The sequence below is a fragment of the Telmatherina bonti genome, assembly GCF_933228915.1.
Source record: "Telmatherina bonti genome assembly, chromosome: 12".
In the NCBI taxonomy this organism is placed as follows: Eukaryota; Metazoa; Chordata; class Actinopteri; order Atheriniformes; family Telmatherinidae; genus Telmatherina; species Telmatherina bonti.
This window is the reverse complement of record NC_136610.1, coordinates 16,246,824-16,254,686: the sequence shown is the minus strand read 5'-3', so window position 1 is coordinate 16,254,686 and position 7,863 is coordinate 16,246,824.

Genomic DNA, 7,863 nt, shown 5'->3' with positions numbered 1-7,863 from the left:
TTTTTTTTTTTTTCTTCTATATTTAAAATTCAACACATAAGAGCAGAAATGAGAAGTTTGAGCGCGTGTTTCCGTAGTAAAATCCTTGTGCATGCGAGCTTTTAATGAGCCAGTGACAATGTATGGCTAAACTGCTGAATAAATCCAGTCTTGCAGATGCAGACTGTTCTGTCCTGAGTATACTTCCCTCCGAGATATATGCCAACGCCATCAAGAAACTAAAATGGACGAGTTGTTTATGTGCTCAGAGTTTTAAAACTCAGAAAACTTTTTTTTTTCTCTAAACCTTTTCCTGCCCTCTTCTCATTGCACCTGTCTTGCAACAAATTTCCCCTTATAAGCCCTGCAGCGAGACAATTTCACTATTTGATGGATTTTCAGTGACTGTATTACATTTATTTATCTAAAAGTTCATCTTAATTTGACCAATGAAACATTCATTTGGATTAATTTTTTTTCTTTTTCACTGCGCGAGCAGCCTTCTCTAATTAAACATTATTCTGGTATGTGCACACAAACATCAGATATATCCGTGTTGAAAGTCTCACGTTGCTAAATGAATTAAAAGATGACTCTGTCGCTGCACTCTGATGTGAACGAGGGTTCATCCCCATCATAACAAAAACTTGAGTGAAAAGTGAATGGGAGCTGCAGTGTGTCAGAAGTATTTATTACCAGCCATTTTCCACTGCCTCCTGACACGCACGCACACACTCACACGTACCACATACCACAATTTCATTTCTCTCTTGGCTGAGCTGTAAGACTGGAGTATCAGACTCCTTCTTTTTTCCCAAATGAGATCTACTTCGCTTCACATCAAGCATCAAAACTTTCCAATGAAGCCAATCGCACAGCGAGATAGCCTCAGCCCCTGAGACTTTCCAAAAACTGAAGCAGTCACAGGTAGCAGTACCGGAATCCAGGGATAATGAAAATTGTAAACTGTTCTAGGCCTATTAAACTTGGCCCCCCATCTCTCAAAAGTTGCTTGATATGATTCTGTTTCCCTGAAGAGCTGAGATGCAATCAGTGACACACTCTTACAACCCGTACACTCGACTCTCAACACTACACCCCACACACTTATTTACTGAGGCCGCAAGTCATCTCAATCATGTCTAATCACTTTTAGGGGAAAAAAAAATAAAAAATACACATGCCCGTCCAGATTGGCAGATTAATGCACAGGATGAGTGCAAGCAGACACACCCAGAAGCGTCCCTGATTACGATCCTCCACCTCTTTATGGACTTGTAAAGAGATTCATGGTCTGAAAAACAGCTAATGCTACAAGTCCTACCCACTAAGCTGCAGCCCGTACTATAGGAGGATTTAGATTTGTGTCCTAATCAGCTATAAGCCTTTGAGTGACCAAGCATGTCCCTACATTAATATTCATCTGTTACTTTAAGGATGCCACCTTTTCTTAGTTCATCTAAGCGTCCAGCATGAATACAGGCACCACACTGCACACAGGAAAAACATCCATGGTTGTCTAAGTTATGCAGAAAAGGTTGCAGAGCTGCTGAAGGAAAATCTATTGTGTTTCCGCAGACTTTAAGTTCCAACGCTTCCAACTGCAGTAAGACACGAGCTACACAACACTCAGCAGGAAAAAGAAGAATAGAGCCAGACTTTAATGCCTTAATGATGCTAAAGCTTCTTCTGGTAGACCAATCTGTCAAAATGGGACAAAAAGCCCTGAAAAGTGAAGATGTGTCTGCTTAAATTTTGAAGAGAAATAGTTGGATTTAATCATGAGAACTCGTGGCCCCCTTTTTCCACTCTTCTGATATCGCTCGCTTCTACATTTCCTTTTACCTTTGATCATGCAGTTGAATCAGGACAGTCGGTCACCCGTGACCGCTCAGTCGAGCAGTCGACACTGCAAAATTAGTGTCACACAGCGGTCCTCTCGCAAGCCAGCGAGGCATGAAAAAAAAGACAATTCATGATCTATGCAACGCAGCTTCGCACACATCCCAAAGACTCCCTTGCTGGTTGAGCACCATCCCCCCTGACACCGAGTGCTGTCCTACACCTCTGCACTTCTCTGAAGCATAAACCATAAACCATCTGCATGATATGGTGGGAAGAAATGTGTCCAAGTCATTTGGCTCTCCGAGGCAGTTGGAATGGTTTCAAAGGTCTGAGATTTACTTGTTTCATGTCTGACACACATTATGTTATACATAGAAGATGGCCAGGGGGTATTTAATAAATCCGACTTGGGATTTGGAAAGGGTGACCAAAGGAGAGAAAGCAACTTTTTAAACATGCTTTACAGTCAGCATGTTGGTTTATAAAAAAAAAAAACAAGAGGGAGGGAAATAACAGCATATTATTAATCAAAACTGCAAAACATTTTTTATTTTTATCATAAAAGTAAGGACTTTAGAAATAGTCATTTTGTAAGCTGCACTTCACTGATTAGTCAGCTCATTAGTGCTAAAAATCATTAATTAACCAATTAGTGAACTGAGGGAAAATTAAGGTGTAACATCTGAGATTCCTCAGGGACAAATCTAATTTATTTTCTGGTTGTAGCATCTTCATTCTGAGCACTTACTGCTTTTATCAGTTTTATTTCATCCTCTGTCCTCGATCAAACAACAGAAGCAATTTAAAGAAATCCTTGTGGGAATGTTTCTGATAACAGAAGCAATAATCAAGTGAAAGGATATATCTTAGGATGAGGTTTGGAAAATCTTTTCTTATTTGCCCGCTGGGAGTCCGTTATGTGGTTAGATCAGCTTTGATTGACAGTGACTAAACTAACCCACAACCGGTGTCGAAGCTAAACGTTGCTGCATTCTGATCTGTACACACCAGCTGAGCCCTGCCCACCTCAAAACAGTCACACAAGCACAAAAAATAGGGTTTATTTTATTTTATTTTATTTTTTATTAGCAAAACATTTACTTGTCGCTGTTACTGTTTTAACACCATGTGCTAAAAAAAACAAAACAAAACAAAACAAAAAAAACTAACTCTGCATATCAGACCGAATGCAAAAACATGAGAGTTTTGTGACTGACCCTTTCTGTGCTAAATTGATTTTAATGAACAAATGTTCCAGCTGAAACTGAGCTGGCATACACTTGTAACTGTAGCACACAAAGCATTTTGCAAAACAAGGAGCTGCTGCTGCTGACCAGACTGCTGAAATTGCAACTATTCACTAAGCCTTTGCTCAGTAATTGTATTTCCACAGGGCTGCTGTTGGTATCAGCTCAGATCTCCCTGTTGGTGACCTCTGTAAATAATGGTAATAAAGAGCGTACTTGTCTTCATCAGTGTGTCCCTTCAAGACAATTCACCTGCCACCAAGTGACCTGGTCACTGGACCCCCCCCCCCCCCCCCCCCCCCCCCCCCGACCCGTCAGTGTCCATCAGTATACACACACACACACACACACACACTGCCCAAACCACAGACACGCATCTTGTTGTTGGACATTTGCTAGAGCACAGATCAGACGGCTCTCAGCTACAGGGAGTGGTGAGAGTGGTTGATGGAGCTTGTGGAGATCAGGGCTAGTTCACTTTAACACAGCCAGCACCTCCAACAATAGCCGCCTCTGACAGCTTTGCATAATTCATCTTGTCGAGTCCCTCTCCCCTTCCTCCTTGACGCTCCTCTCTCCCTCTGCCTCTCCTCTTTCAGTTTCTCTTTTTTTTTGCCTCTTGGCACTTGGAAAAGGGGGAGAGGGAGAACCAAGGCAGTGTTCCATCAGATGCTGCCTGTTTCCCCCTGACACCAGTGATTCTGGAGACAGAGAAGTGTTTGTCTGCGGGATGATGTCCAGACTCTGTGAATCCTGGATGCCATCTGAACCACATTGTTTTCGCTCTATGCTGAGGCACAATGCCTACAATCCTAACCGCAGCATTAAGGGTGTGAAACTTTTACCTCAAAATACTTGGATCACCACAATTAACAGAATGAATTTTCTTTATTTTCTCAACGTTTCATGTATAAATTTGAGGGACTGGTTTTTGTCCCCTTATTCTAAATAATAATAATAAATGAATGTACAACCTTTGACCACATGAACATCTTTGTCAAAGACTGAGAAAGGGCAGGTAAAAGAGAAAACTAAAGCATGAAAAGATCAAACTTTAATTAAGTTTCACTGGCTGCTACAACCTCTGCAAACTTGGAGAGGGATGTTCTCATTGCACTCAGTGAGACTCTCAGAGAAGATGATGAAATCCGGCTCCATGCTAGATTTTCTTGCCAGAGTGTAAGAAGCAGAATATTCACAGTTGGAGTAAAATGATGCAAATCTCTGATACAGCCACTTCAGATTATTCCATGAATATGGGGCTCATAGCTGCAGCACATTTTTAAGGACAAACAAAGCTACAGTGACTATGAGAAACAAATCAAGAAAGCTGAGTTGCAAAACAGTCAATGTTCTGCGTTTTCTTTGCTTTTTTTTTTTATTGGTGTGTAACTGTTAATAACAGCAGTCGACGTCACACCCTAAACATGTTATCACAGGTCTTTGTGTGTGTGTGTGTTTGGGAATTAAGTGATGAAAAATGGTATGTGCCAGTCCCGTCACAACATAATAAGCAGCACAGTAAGCTGAGCGGGGATGTTTACAAATCCCCCAAAATAACTTCATCGGTGACTTCTGCGACTTTTATATTCACTGAATCTTTAATGAGAGAAAAAGAAAGAAAAAAAATCGCAAACACAGACATATTCGGTTTTTAAATTGGAACGTCAAGGTGAGGACAATTGGAATGTAAAAGTAAAATCAGGGCTCTTTTTTTTTAAACGTGTCAGCTGCAGTATATCTGCTTCCATCTCAAATGGTATTAACGGGCTATTCACTGTATTCACACACACAGGCTGCATCTGTATCCAAGGCTACAGGTATTGAACCCTACGCTTATCAAAATAGGTGCTCCCTTCCAGATTACGCAGCCAATTACACTCGGCAGTCTTAATTCAATGGCCCACAGTTTGATACTTTCATATCAGTACAACTGCAGTGTTATTTCACTCAGGGGATCAAAGAAAGCAACGCAGTACATGTACATTGACCTAATTGCGAATCTTGCAAGACGGCATCAACAAATTGTCATCTAACGCTTACTCACAATGAAATGACTCCATGCTGCGTAAAACAAATTCAGCTGCAAAGACCTGTGGCAATTTACAGACAAATCCATGATCGACCCATTGTCACAGAAATAAATTAAATTGTAGTGATACTGCAGCTGCATTATAATGAAGGAAAAGAGCAATCGCAAAGCCATTGAGGCCGACTGCAGGAACAAAACCATTTCTGTGCACAATATATCTGGTAAACAAAAGAAAATGGGTCTGAATCATCCTGAGAAGAAAAAAATAAATATTATATTTTGCAAATATATATTATATTATATTTTATTATAGTGTGTTTTCTTCTTTTTTTTTTTTTTTTTTTTTTTTTTTTTTTAAATTAAAAACTCAAAATCAACTATCAGTCAATCTTCGGGTCTTATCTGGACATCTGTGGAACTACTGCAGTCCATCAGCCGAGTTCTCGCACAGAGGCTAAAAATCATTACTCCGGTTACATTCGAAATGCTGGGAGCATACACACCTGGCTAGCAGATAAAAATTCAAATATGGCGAGGCGTCGCAAAGTGCTGACGCTGGGTGTCATTCAAATGCATCTCGCATGATTGTACCACAAACTAACCCTTCCTCTATTACAATACGCAGGGGTAGTTGGAATATACAGAGCAATCATATAAAAAAAAAGTCGCAGACTACAGAGTTTGTTGGGGGGGCAGCTCCAGCGGCCACTGCGGCAATGGGAATGCAACACGCCAGCACGGCTGCGACACGCCAGAAAAATATCTAATCTGACCAAAATGCAGACGCTGACATACTGCTGCAGCTAGACATCTACATAACTGTTCCAAAAGATTTATTCTACTCTCTTCATGGGTATGAAGTGCTCATGACACACACACACACAAACAAAACACACAATGAAGACAAACTGGGTGTGTTTTCTTTTAAGTCTTATTGTGCTGCATCCACAGTACAATGCATAAAAAAAAAAAAAAAGAAAGAAAGAATACTGGGCGATTTTATTCTTAAATTGTCAGCATTTTAAGGAGTATGTAGGTCAGGATGACACACTATCAGAATACTGAAACACTACAGGGCTTATAAAAGAAACATCAATCTCAAAATTCACCGCATTGCTCTGGTTTTTCTTTATTTCCAGGGGTGAAGCTCAGACAGTCTGGCCCGTTGTGATTGGACGAAGACCGACTCCTGAATACACATCCTGCGCCACTGGAAGTCAAAGATTGCTGACCTGTATACCATTACTCTGACTGTGAGGTGCTGGTTTTACGCTCTTCAGTGGTCTAATATTCAATATTTTCTTTCTCTTCACCCATCTGACGATAAATCAACAGAGAACGTGTTACTGGCCGACTTCGCACATGAGCCAACGCCTCTGCCTCGTCCTCACCATCGCTCTTCCTCACCCATAAGACCTGAGGCTCTCGGCGTCACAGGGGTCGCGTCAACTGAATTATTGAGGCCATCAAGCGGCTTCATTGACAAGCATAGCTGACGCCTGACTTCCCACTGGGCTGTCCAGGGGCCACAAAAGACCGGGCTGAGGCCCTTGGCAGGTTGAGGCTATTCTGAGAGTCATGCTTCAGGCCTAATAATGCTGAGCAGAAATTTAGCCAAGCAGCATCAGACATGTTTCTTCTGAATCTTAGTGGGATGCACTTTTGTTAGGCATGGGAAATAAAAATAACTTGAATTTTAGAAACAGAAGTTTGAATATTTCAACCTGAGCCGGACGACCAGCTACGCTGAACTATGACCTCCTCTGAATATGTAACAGTTCCGGCCATCATATTTAATTCCTCTGATTATAATGCTTGATTTTTCACAAAAGCTGAATCTACACACAGCCTGCGGGCTCTTTTCACAAACATGAAGCACAATGCATTGCTATTTTATTCTCCCTATGACACACTAAGCACATTTCTGTTTGGCTCTCCTCGCCAGGCTCAGCCGGGAACATGCAGGGAGAGCCGTACTGTTACAAAGTCAAGCCTGCTCCCGAATCTTGCCACTTGGTCTTGACCCAGAAAGTCCACTGGAGCATGCTGAGCCATAAATGTTAATCTGTAGGTTACAACAGTGTGAAGTGGTGCAGCTCCCAGAGCTGGACCAGCAGGACAGCATCCTGTGGCTAATCGCAGGTGACTTTCATCTCAGTCTGCTTTTGGTCAGACAGCTCAAATCAAAACAACGCGCTGCTGCCGTGCTCAAATATCTGCTTTTCATGATTTAAAGTAAACCAAGTCCAAACACAAAATGGTCCTCACTTCATCACAGACAATTACCAGCTTGCTTATTTTGTCTGTGAACACCTACGCACGGCATCACCACCAGCACATTTGCACACATGCGTGCAATGAGATGCGGAATCAGTTTATGTTATGCATAACACATTAGGTCATGCAGTCAGTCCAAAACAGCCTCAGACGGGTAACAACAGCCATTTCCTTGAGAACACTCGTGTGTCTTTTCCAATTAGAGTCCAACATCTGTGTATTACATTGTCCTTCACAGACTGTCAGGACAGAAAATTCATCTTTATGTTAATATAAATGTCTATTTATATTCTTAGCTCTCTGGTGTCCTTATTATTCTTATTTAATGAAGTATTTATGAAGCGGGAAGGAAGCTAATGTGTAACACAAGGAACTTTTGCATAAAGAAAATGCCATGTTTTTTTGTTTTTTTTTTGTGGTGTTTGTTCTTTGTGAGTTCAGCATACGATGTAGTTAAGGACCACAGCAATGCATCAAGTGCTG